Here is a 12,500-nt window from a genome sequence, read left to right as displayed (position 1 = left end):
TCTTACTCCGACATCTTACTCCGACATCTTACTCCGACATCTTACTCTGCCATCCGCCATCTTACTCCGCCATCTTACTCTGCCATCCGCCATCTTACTCCGCCATCTTACTCCGCTATCTTACTCCGCCATCTTACTCCGCCATCTTACTCCGCCATCTTACTCCGCCATCTTACTCCGCCATTTTACTCCGCCATCTTACTCTGCCATCTTACTCTGCCATCTTACTCCGCCATCTTACTCCGCCATCTTACTCCGCCATCTTACTCCGCCATCTTACTCTGCCATCTTACTCCGCCATCTTACTCTGCCATCTTACTCTGCCATCTTACTCTGCCATCTTACTCCGCCATCTTACTCTGCCATCTTACTCTGCCATCTTACTCCGCCAACTTACTCTGCCATCTTACTCCGCCATCTTACTCCGACATCTTACTCCGCCATCTTACTCCGCCATCTTACTCCGACATCTTACTCCGCCATCTTACTCTGCTTTCTTACTCCGCCATCTTACTCTGCCATCTTACTCCGACAACTTACTCTGCCATCTTACTCCGTCATCTTACTCTGCCATCTTACTCCGCCATCTTACTCCGCCATCTTACTCCGTCATCTTACTCCGACATCTTACTCCGCCATCTTACTTCGCCATCTTACTCCGCCATCTTACTCCGCCATCTTACTCCGACATCTTACTCCGCCATCTTACTCCGACATCTTACTCCGCCATCTTACTCCGACATCTTACTCCGACATCTTACTCCATCTTACTCCGACATCTTACTCCGCCATCTTACTCCGCCATCTTACTCCGACATCTTACTCCGACATCTTACTCCGACATCTTACTCCGCCATCTTACTCCGCCATCTTACTCCGGCATCTTACTCCATCTTACTCCGACATCTTACTCCGCCATCTTACTCTGCCATCTTACTCCGACAACTTACTCTGCCATCTTACTCCGTCATCTTACTCTGCCATCTTACTCCGCCATCTTACTCCGCCATCTTACTCCGCCATCTTACTCCGCCATCTTACTCTGCCATCTTACTCCGCCATCTTACTCCGCCATCTTACTCCGCCATCTTACTCCGCCATCTTACTCTGCCATCTTACTCCGCCATCTTACTCCGCCATCTTACTCCGACATCTTACTCCGCCATCTTACTCCGCCATCTTACTCCGTCATCTTACTCCGACATCTTACTCCGCCATCTTACTTCGCCATCTTACTCCGCCATCTTACTCCGCCATCTTACTCCGACATCTTACTCCGCCATCTTACTCCGACATCTTACTCCGCCATCTTACTCCGCCATCTTACTCCGCCATCTTACTCCATCTTACTCCGACATCTTACTCCGCCATCTTACTCCGACATCTTACTCCGCCATCTTACTCCGCCATCTTACTCCGCCATCTTACTCTGCCATCCGCCATCTTACTCCGCCATCTTACTCTGCCATCCGCCATCTTACTCCGCCATCTTACTCCGCCATCTTACTCTGCCATCCGCCATCTTACTCCGCCATCTTACTCCGCCATCTTACTCTGCCATCCGCCATCTTACTCCGCCATCTTACTCCGCCATCTTACTCTGCCATCTTACTCCGCCATCTTACTCCGCCATCTTACTCCGACATCTTACTCCGCCATCTTACTCCGCCATCTTACTCCGTCATCTTACTCCGACATCTTACTCCGCCATCTTACTTCGCCATCTTACTCCGCCATCTTACTCCGCCATCTTACTCCGACATCTTACTCCGCCATCTTACTCCGACATCTTACTCCGCCATCTTACTCCGCCATCTTACTCCGCCATCTTACTCCGCCATCTTACTCCATCTTACTCCGACATCTTACTCCGCCATCTTACTCCGACATCTTACTCCGCCATCTTACTCCGCCATCTTACTCCATCTTACTCCGACATCTTACTCCGCCATCTTACTCCGCCATCTTACTCCGCCATCTTACTCCGCCATCTTACTCTGCCATCTTACTCCGCCATCTTACTTCGCCATCTTACTCCGCCATCTTACTCCGCCATCTTACTCCGACATCTTACTCCGACATCTTACTCCGACATCTTACTCCGCCATCTTACTCCGCCATCTTACTCCGCCATCTTACTCCGCCATCTTACTCCATCTTACTCCGACATCTTACTCCGCCATCTTACTCCGACATCTTACTCCGCCATCTTACTCCGCCATCTTACTCCGCCATCTTACTCTGCCATCCGCCATCTTACTCCGCCATCTTACTCTGCCATCCGCCATCTTACTCCGCCATCTTACTCCGCCATCTTACTCTGCCATCCGCCATCTTACTCCGCCATCTTACTCCGCCATCTTACTCCGCCATCTTACTCTGCCATCCGCCATCTTACTCCGCCATCTTACTCCGCCATCTTACTCCGCCATCTTACTCCGCCATCTTACTCCGCCATCTTACTCCGCCATTTTACTCCGCCATCTTACTCTGCCATCTTACTCTGCCATCTTACTCCGCCATCTTACTCCGCCATCTTACTCCGCCATCTTACTCTGCCATCTTACTCCGCCATCTTACTCTGCCATCTTACTCTGCCATCTTACTCTGCCATCTTACTCCGCCATCTTACTCTGCCATCTTACTCTGCCATCTTACTCCGCCAACTTACTCTGCCATCTTACTCCGCCATCTTACTCCGACATCTTACTCCGCCATCTTACTCCGCCATCTTACTCCGACATCTTACTCCGCCATCTTACTCTGCTTTCTTACTCCGCCATCTTACTCTGCCATCTTACTCCGACAACTTACTCTGCCATCTTACTCCGTCATCTTACTCTGCCATCTTACTCCGCCATCTTACTCCGCCATCTTACTCCGTCATCTTACTCCGACATCTTACTCCGCCATCTTACTTCGCCATCTTACTCCGCCATCTTACTCCGCCATCTTACTCCGACATCTTACTCCGCCATCTTACTCCGACATCTTACTCCGCCATCTTACTCCATCTTACTCCGACATCTTACTCCGCCATCTTACTCCGCCATCTTACTCCGACATCTTACTCCGCCATCTTACTCCGACATCTTACTCCGCCATCTTACTCCGCCATCTTACTCCGACATCTTACTCCATCTTACTCCGACATCTTACTCCGCCATCTTACTCTGCCATCTTACTCCGACAACTTACTCTGCCATCTTACTCCGTCATCTTACTCTGCCATCTTACTCCGCCATCTTACTCCGCCATCTTACTCCGCCATCTTACTCCGCCATCTTACTCTGCCATCTTACTCTGCCATCTTACTCCGCCATCTTACTCCGCCATCTTACTCCGCCATCTTACTCCGCCATCTTACTCTGCCATCTTACTCCGCCATCTTACTCCGCCATCTTACTCCGACATCTTACTCCGCCATCTTACTCCGCCATCTTACTCCGTCATCTTACTCCGACATCTTACTCCGCCATCTTACTTCGCCATCTTACTCCGCCATCTTACTCCGCCATCTTACTCCGACATCTTACTCCGCCATCTTACTCCGACATCTTACTCCGCCATCTTACTCCGCCATCTTACTCCGCCATCTTACTCCGCCATCTTACTCCGCCATCTTACTCCATCTTACTCCGACATCTTACTCCGCCATCTTACTCCGACATCTTACTCCGCCATCTTACTCCGCCATCTTACTCCGCCATCTTACTCCGCCATCTTACTCCGCCATCTTACTCCGACATCTTACTCCGCCATCTTACTCCGACATCTTACTCCGACATCTTACTCCGCCATCTTACTCCGCCATCTTACTCCGCCATCTTACTCCGACATCTTACTCCGACATCTTACTCCATCTTACTTACAAGTTACACAAAATGTTACATTTGAAATGAACCGTTGCATCCGTTTAAACGTGAGGATTATATATTAGTTTTCTCGGGGGAAAAGACTGATGTGAAACTGTGTTTGTAGTTCAGCTGATAAAGAACATGGGTTAGATTCTCTCTCTCTCACTCACACACACACACACACACACACACACACACACACACACACACACACACACTCACACACACTGATGCACTTTGAATAAAAGCACCTGCGAGATGTAAATGAGAAGCACAGCCGTGTTTAATTAAGATCCATCAGTGATTAAGAGCGAGTGTGTTTGTGTGAACGAGCAGCCACACACACACACACACACACACACACACACACACACACACACACACACACACACACACACACACACACTCACTCACTCACTCACTCACTCAGCTCGACCCTGAAGCACTAACCTGAAGTGACTGCAAGGAGATTGCGAAGGCGAATTGGACGAGTTCCATTAGGAAGAGCAGAAACACCTTTAATTTCAGATTTTAATTGAGGCTGTGATCCTGCAGCGCCATCAGCTGCTGTCATTAGTGTGTGTGTGTGTGTGTGTCGTCAATGTGTGTGACAGTCATTAAAAATGACCATTACACTGTTGTGAATATGCCCACATCACACACACGCACGCACGCACGCACGCACGCACACGCACACACACACACTTACTCACAGGCTCACACACACACACTTACTCACAGGCACACTCACACACACACACACACACACTTACTCACAGGCACACTCACACACACACACACACACACACACACACACACTTACTCACAGGCACATACACACACACACACACACACACACACACACTCACACACACTTACTCACAGGCACACACACACACACACACACACACACTCTCTCTCTCTCACACACACACACACACTTACTCACAGGCACACACACACACACACACACACACTTACTCACAGGCACACACACACACACACACACACACTTACTCACAGGCACACACACACACACACACACTTACTCACAGGCACACACACACACACACTTACTCACACACACACACACACACACACACACACACTTACTCACAGGCACACACACACACACACACACACAGACACACTGTTGTTTTTATCATCGTATAATTGCATGGCACAGTTTAATTGCTCTCCTGTTGTTCCGTCTGATTGGCTGATTGTTATTTCCCTTTGCTCTGAGTGGACAGAGCCGTCGCTATGACAACGCACATTATCACCTCAGTGCTTCATTTGCATAAGCAGTTTCATATAAATATCAATATGGTCCAAACAAACAATATCATTAGAGAAGTGCAGGGAGGAGGAGAATATGGAGTCGTTAGAGCAGAAGTTGGTGATGAGAAACACAGTCTCGCCGTGAGTGTGGAGCCGAGGTCACGTGAGGAACACCCGTCCGGACTGTGCTGACCGCGAGGCCGTCCGGACTGTGCTGACCGCGAGGCCGTCCGGACTGTGCTGATCGCGAGGCCGTCCGGACTGTGCTGACCTCGAGGCCATCCGGACTGTGCTGACCGCGAGGCCGTCCGGACTGTGCTGACCCCGAGGCCATCCGGACTGTGCTGACCGCGAGGCCGTCCGGACTGTGCTGACCGCGAGGCCGTCCGGACTGTGCTGACCGCGAGGCCGTCCGGACTGTGCTGATCGCGAGGCCGTCCGGACTGTGCTGACCGCGAGGCCGTCCGGACTGTGCTGACCGCGAGGCCGTCCGGACTGTGCTGACCGCGAGGCCGTCCGGACTGTGCTGACCGCGAGGCCGTCCGGACTGTGCTGACCGCGAGGCCGTCCGGACTGTGCTGACCGCGAGGCCGTCCGGACTGTGCTGACCGCGAGGCCGTCCGGACTGTGCTGACCGCGAGGCCGTCCGGACTGTGCTGACCGCGAGGCCGTCCGGACTGTGCTGACCGCGAGGCTGCCCGGACTGTGCTGACCGCGAGGCCGTCCGGACTGTGCTGACTGCGAGGCGAGACTCAAGTCATGGGATTATTTGTAATATTCTGAATTGTTCATGAGAAATTGTTTTACGAATTCGATGTGAGGCTGTATCTCTGCAAAATATTCAAGGGAACATATCATTCAAATCTGACTTTCCCGTGTGCAGTAATCGGGCTTCTACAGACCCAGAACACCTGAGCAGTGAAACCCAGTCTCGGTTCTGGTGAGCCTTTCTCTGCAAGCATGACTAAAGAGGAGCAAATTTGACAAGCAATAATAAATGATCAGGGCCCGTATGTATAAAGCCACTCAGAGTAAAATTTTAGTCTCAAGTTTGACAAAATTCTAAGAATTACATAATTTTACTCTTATTCCTAAACTTAAGAATAAGTGTGATTCATAAAGGTTCCTAAGTGTTAAGACTTGGTCTCAGCTCCTACATTATTTAAGAGAGCTGGAGAGGTCTCCTAAACTAGTTAGGAGTAACAAGATGACAGCAGAGAGGTCTCTACTAGGTCTGCACTTTTCAATGAAAATATGATCTATTGTAGTTAAATGAGTTGATCAAACGATAACAAAGTTTAATCATCAAGGTATTCTTTAGTAACTTACCTTTAAGAAATTTTATGGCAATGAAATGAAAGTAATAATTATATTTTTGGCAACTGGAAAAATGCAGCAGTGCACCTGTGATGACTTGAGTCCTTCAGTCCACAGTTAGCAGGCTCTGGAATAGCACAATTGTGACTGACCACACCAAATATACAGAAGTGGCCAAAAGTGATGTGCAAAGGTTTTTTTAAATGACCCTACAAGTTTGCTTAAACCATCAAATTATGAGGAAAATATTTTTATATTTATATATTTATATTTTGTTAAGAAGAACAAAACACTAAACTTAGTGAAGGTATTTATCTTACAAAATTATTTCAAGTTACCTTTATTTCTACAGTGCTTTTTACAATACAGATTGTTTCAAAGCAGCTTTACAGAGATTACAGGAAAATAATGTAACAAAGTTAGTCTTGGCTGTACAGCAACTCTAGAAGAAAATAGTGTCATTGTCCTGCTTAAGTAAGTTCAGTGTTGATTCATTTCTACCAGAAAGACTCGGAAAAATGACGTGACAAAGTATAAATTTATTAACAGCCCATCAAGCAAGTATTGTCTTATAAGGTTCTTTGGCATAGGCCCGCCCATAGCTCGCAATCCGAGGGGACGTAATCTGCATTTCCTGCCTGAAGACGAAGGCAGGGGCGCAGCCAACCCCCCGAGGGATGAGGTATGGACAGATGAAGGACCCCCGGGTGGTATGGGCAGGGACCATCCTGGTGCTGGTGGTGGGGAGGTTGGAGGGGAATGTAGGCGTCAGCATCTGAGACGTGTGTAAGTACCGATCTTTTATACTACAAGTATTAGAACACGATTTGATAGATGAGAAGGTAATAAGTAACGTGACAATTTAGTCTTCCTGGCAGAACTTAAGCTAAAGCTTTCATTTCCAATAGAAAAAATCATTAGTTATCTATCTAGTTCATTTATCTATACAGCCAGCAGGCAGATCAATATTATTATTGAATATTAAGTGACAAAAAAGGGCAAACTACAGCTACAGGTTTTAGAAAAACTAAAAAGCTCACAGGAGAAAAAAAATCATACATTGTCTGCAATATAGTCATTTATTCATATTTCATTGTCCTCTCTTGTTTATTCACGTGTTCATAATTTCTTTGTTTGACAGCCTTATCACAAAGAAACAATTGACTCCAGGCACAACTACACAATACGTTTACAAAATATTTAACACATTTTTAATACTATTTGAATAAAGGGTGAATCTGACAATTTTCCTTCAATACTAATTTGTGATCATTTTGCACAATGCAAAGCAATTAAAAAATATATATATATATTTAAATATTAAAGTTTCAGTGTCTTAATTAAATTATTTTATTATAATTACATTACTTAATTGGTGTCATGCTGTTGTGACCTCACCCTTGGAGGCTCACTATTGGCTGATTCAGAGGTTGAGGGCGGCCATTTTGGGTTAACATCATTGTAGTCCTTAGTTCACAGCACTTAAGTCCCACTTTAAGAATCAGTCTTATACTTTACTGAAAGTGTTCCTCTCAGTGTTCCTCTCAGTGTTCCTCTCAGTGTTCCTCTCAGTGTTCCTCTCAGTGTTCCTCTCAGTGTTCCTCTCAGTGTTCCTCTCAGTGTTCCTCACAGTGTTCCTCTCAGTGTTCCTCTCAGTGTTCCTCTCAGTGTTCCTCTCAGTGTTCCTCTCAGTGTTCCTCACAGTGTTCCTCACAGTGTTCCTCTCAGTGTTCCTCTCAGTGTTCCTCTCAGTGTTCCTCTCAGTGTTCCTCTCAGTGTTCCTCTCAGTGTTCCTCTCAGTGTTCCTCTCAGTGTTCCTCTCAGTGTTCCTCTCAGTGTTCCTCACAGTGTTCCTCTCAGTGTTCCTCTCAGTGTTCCTCTCAGTGTTCCTCTCAGTGTTCCTCTCAGTGTTCCTCTCAGTGTTCCTCACAGTGTTCCTCTCAGTGTTCCTCTCAGTGTTCCTCTCAGTGTTCCTCTCAGTGTTCCTCTCAGTGTTCCTCTCAGTGTTCCTCACAGTGTTCCTCTCAGTGTTCCTCTCAGTGTTCCTCTCAGTGTTCCTCTCAGTGTTCCTCTCAGTGTTCCTCTCAGTGTTCCTCACAGTGTTCCTCTCAGTGTTCCTCTCAGTGTTCCTCTCAGTGTTCCTCTCAGTGTTCCTCTCAGTGTTCCTCTCAGTGTTCCTCTCAATGTTCCTCTCAGTGTTCCTCTCAGTGTTCCTCTCAGTGTTCCTCACAGTGTTCCTCTCAGTGTTCCTCTCAATGTTCCTCTCAGTGTTCCTCTCAGTGTTCCTCTCAGTGTTCCTCACAGTGTTCCTCTCAGTGTTCCTCTCAGTGTTCCTCTCAGTGTTCCTCACAGTGTTCCTCTCAGTGTTCCTCTCAGTGTTCCTCACAGTGTTCCTCACAGTGTTCCTCACAGTGTTCCTCTCAGTGTTCCTCTCAGTGTTCCTCTCAGTGTTCCTCTCAGTGTTCCTCTCAGTGTTCCTCTCAGTGTTCCTCTCAATGTTCCTCTCAGTGTTCCTCTCAGTGTTCCTCTCAGTGTTCCTCTCAATGTTCCTCTCAGTGTTCCTCTCAGTGTTCCTCTCAGTGTTCCTCTCAGTGTTCCTCTCAGTGTTCCTCTCAGTGTTCCTCTCAGTGTTCCTCACAGTGTTCCTCTCAGTGTTCCTCTCAGTGTTCCTCACAGTGTTCCTCTCAGTGTTCCTCTCAGTGTTCCTCTCAGTGTTCCTCTCAGTGTTCCTCACAGTGTTCCTCTCAGTGTTCCTCTGTGTTCCTCACAGTGTTCCTCTCAGTGTTCCTCTCAGTGTTCCTCTCAGTGTTCCTCTCAGTGTTCCTCTCAGTGTTCCTCACAGTGTTCCTCTCAGTGTTCCTCTCAGTGTTCCTCTCAGTGTTCCTCTCAGTGTTCCTCTCAGTGTTCCTCTCAGTGTTCCTCACAGTGTTCCTCTCAGTGTTCCTCTCAGTGTTCCTCTCAGTGTTCCTCACAGTGTTCCTCTCAGTGTTCCTCTCAGTGTTCCTCTCAGTGTTCCTCTCAGTGTTCCTCACAGTGTTCCTCTCAGTGTTCCTCTCAGTGTTCCTCACAGTGTTCCTCTCAGTGTTCCTCTCAGTGTTCCTCTCAGTGTTCCTCTCAGTGTTCCTCTCAGTGTTCCTCACAGTGTTCCTCTCAGTGTTCCTCTCAGTGTTCCTCTCAGTGTTCCTCTCAGTGTTCCTCTCAGTGTTCCTCTCAGTGTTCCTCTCAGTGTTCCTCACAGTGTTCCTCTCAGTGTTCCTCTCAGTGTTCCTCACAGTGTTCCTCTCAGTGTTCCTCTCAGTGTTCCTCACAGTGTTCCTCTCAGTGTTCCTCTCAGTGTTCCTCTCAGTGTTCCTCTCAGTGTTCCTCTCAGTGTTCCTCACAGTGTTCCTCTCAGTGTTCCTCTCACAGTGTTCCTCTCAGTGTTCCTCTCAGTGTTCCTCTCAGTGTTCCTCTCAGTGTTCCTCTCAGTGTTCCTCTCAGTGTTCCTCTCAGTGTTCCTCTCAGTGTTCCTCTCAGTGTTCCTCACAGTGTTCCTCTCAGTGTTCCTCTCAGTGTTCCTCACAGTGTTCCTCTCAGTGTTCCTCACAGTGTTCCTCTCAGTGTTCCTCACAGTGTTCCTCTCAGTGTTCCTCACAGTGTTCCTCTTAGTGTTCCTCTCAGTGTTCCTCTCAGTGTTCCTCTCAGTGTTCCTCTCAGTGTTCCTCTCAGTGTTCCTCACAGTGTTCCTCTCAGTGTTCCTCTCAGTGTTCCTCACAGTGTTCCTCTCAGTGTTCCTCTCAGTGTTCCTCACAGTGTTCCTCTCAGTGTTCCTCTCAGTGTTCCTCTCAGTGTTCCTCTCAGTGTTCCTCTCAGTGTTCCTCTCAGTGTTCCTCTCAGTGTTCCTCTCAGTGTTCCTCTCAGTGTTCCTCTCAGTGTTCCTCTCAGTGTTCCTCTCAGTGTTCCTCTCAGTGTTCCTCTCAGTGTTCCTCTCAGTGTTCCTCTCAGTGTTCCTCACAGTGTTCCTCTCAGTGTTCCTCTCAGTGTTCCTCTCAGTGTTCCTCACAGTGTTCCTCTCAGTGTTCCTCTCAGTGTTCCTCTCAGTGTTCCTCTCAGTGTTCCTCTGTGTTCCTCACAGTGTTCCTCACAGTGTTCCTCTCAGTGTTCCTCTCAGTGTTCCTCTCAGTGTTCCTCTCAGTGTTCCTCTCAGTGTTCCTCTCAGTGTTCCTCTCAGTGTTCCTCTCAGTGTTCCTCTCAGTGTTCCTCACAGTGTTCCTCTCAGTGTTCCTCTCAGTGTTCCTCTCAGTGTTCCTCTCAGTGTTCCTCTGTGTTCCTCACAGTGTTCCTCTCAGTGTTCCTCTCAGTGTTCCTCTCAGTGTTCCTCTCAGTGTTCCTCTCAGTGTTCCTCTCAGTGTTCCTCTCAGTGTTCCTCACAGTGTTCCTCTCAGTGTTCCTCTCAGTGTTCCTCTCAGTGTTCCTCTCAGTGTTCCTCACAGTGTTCCTCTCAGTGTTCCTCTCAGTGTTCCTCTCAGTGTTCCTCTCAGTGTTCCTCTCAGTGTTCCTCTCAGTGTTCCTCTGTGTTCCTCACAGTGTTCCTCTCAGTGTTCCTCTCAGTGTTCCTCTCAGTGTTCCTCTCAGTGTTCCTCTCAGTGTTCCTCTGTGTTCCTCTCAGTGTTCCTCTCAGTGTTCCTCTCAGTGTTCCTCTGTGTTCCTCACAGTGTTCCTCTCAGTGTTCCTCTCAGTGTTCCTCTCAGTGTTCCTCTCAGTGTTCCTCTCAGTGTTCCTCTGTGTTCCTCTCAGTGTTCCTCTCAGTGTTCCTCTCAGTGTTCCTCTGTGTTCCTCACAGTGTTCCTCACAGTGTTCCTCTCAGTGTTCCTCTCAGTGTTCCTCACAGTGTTCCTCTCAGTGTTCCTCTCAGTGTTCCTCACAGTGTTCCTCTCAGTGTTCCTCACAGTGTTCCTCTCAGTGTTCCTCTCAGTGTTCCTCACAGTGTTCCTCTCAGTGTTCCTCTCAGTGTTCCTCTCAGTGTTCCTCACAGTGTTCCTCTCAGTGTTCCTCTCAGTGTTCCTCTGATCCGGGATGACGGACGGACTTCAGGCCGATGATCCCACAGGATTCAGAAGCTTCTCAGGGAAACTCCAGCGCTTCTGAACATTATCCCGGGCCTCGCCTGTGTCCGGCGCAGGAAGCGCTATATTCAGCACAATAACACTCGAGTCCTCAAGGCCTGTGTGTGTGCGTGTGCGTGTGTGTGTCTCACACTCCATCATTATATCGGCTCTACACTACTAGACTCTGCAGTTGCATGACGTCTGCACTGAACACTAGTGCACATGTGATCGAGGAGACTGACCGCCGGTGTGACCGTGTTCGACTCCACAAGACAGGAAAGCCGGTCTTCACCTCGGCATCAGGATTGTGTCCTGCCGTCTGTCTGATCCACTGAACATCCACGCATCAGACACGGACGACCCGCTGAAGACCGGCTCCGTTTACATGCTGGTCTAGGCTGGTGTAGGCTGGTTTAGGCTGGTGTAGGCTGGTTTAGGCTGGTTTAGGCTGGTCTAGGCTGGTTTAGGATGGTTTAGACTGGTGTAGGCTGGTTTAGGCTGGTGTAGGCTGGTTTAGGCTGGTCTACGCTGGTTTAGGCTGGTTTTGACTGGTTTAGGCTGGTTTAGGCTGGTCTAGGCTGGTGTAGGCTGGTTTAGGCTGGTCTACGCTGGTGTAGGCTGGTTTAGGCTGGTTTAGACTGGTTTTGACTGGTTTAGGCTGGTTTAGGCTGGTCTAGGCTGGTGTAGGCTGGTTTAGATGGCGGAGCATTAACATGCAGAACTGATGCTGGTAGAGTAGAATAAGGTCTAGGTCACCAAACTCGGTCCTGGAGGGCCGCTGTCCTGCAGAGTTTAAGGTCCAGCACCTGCCTGAAGGGTTCTAGTATGCCTAGTGAGCCCTTGATTAGCTGGTCCGGGTGTGTTTAACTGGGGCAGGACAGCGGGCCTCCAGCACCGGGTTTGGTGACCCCTGGTCTAGAGCATCAGCTGCTGTCCGTCACTCATGGTCACTGGAGCA

General features: G+C 48.6%; 1 protein-coding gene across 2 annotated transcripts in view; it reads left to right on the top strand.

The window, feature by feature from the left end:
* The window catches only part of LOC306992913 (receptor activity-modifying protein 3), a 20,061-nt gene that overhangs the window by 4,279 nt on the left and 3,282 nt on the right, over nt 1-12,500 (top strand). The window lies entirely within an intron of this gene.

This window comes from Phoxinus phoxinus (genome assembly GCF_949152265.1).
Source record: "Phoxinus phoxinus genome assembly, chromosome: 24".
NCBI lineage: Eukaryota > Metazoa > Chordata > Actinopteri > Cypriniformes > Leuciscidae > Phoxinus > Phoxinus phoxinus.
Note: the sequence above shows the minus strand (reverse complement) of the source record. Positions and strands in the feature narration are given on the sequence as shown.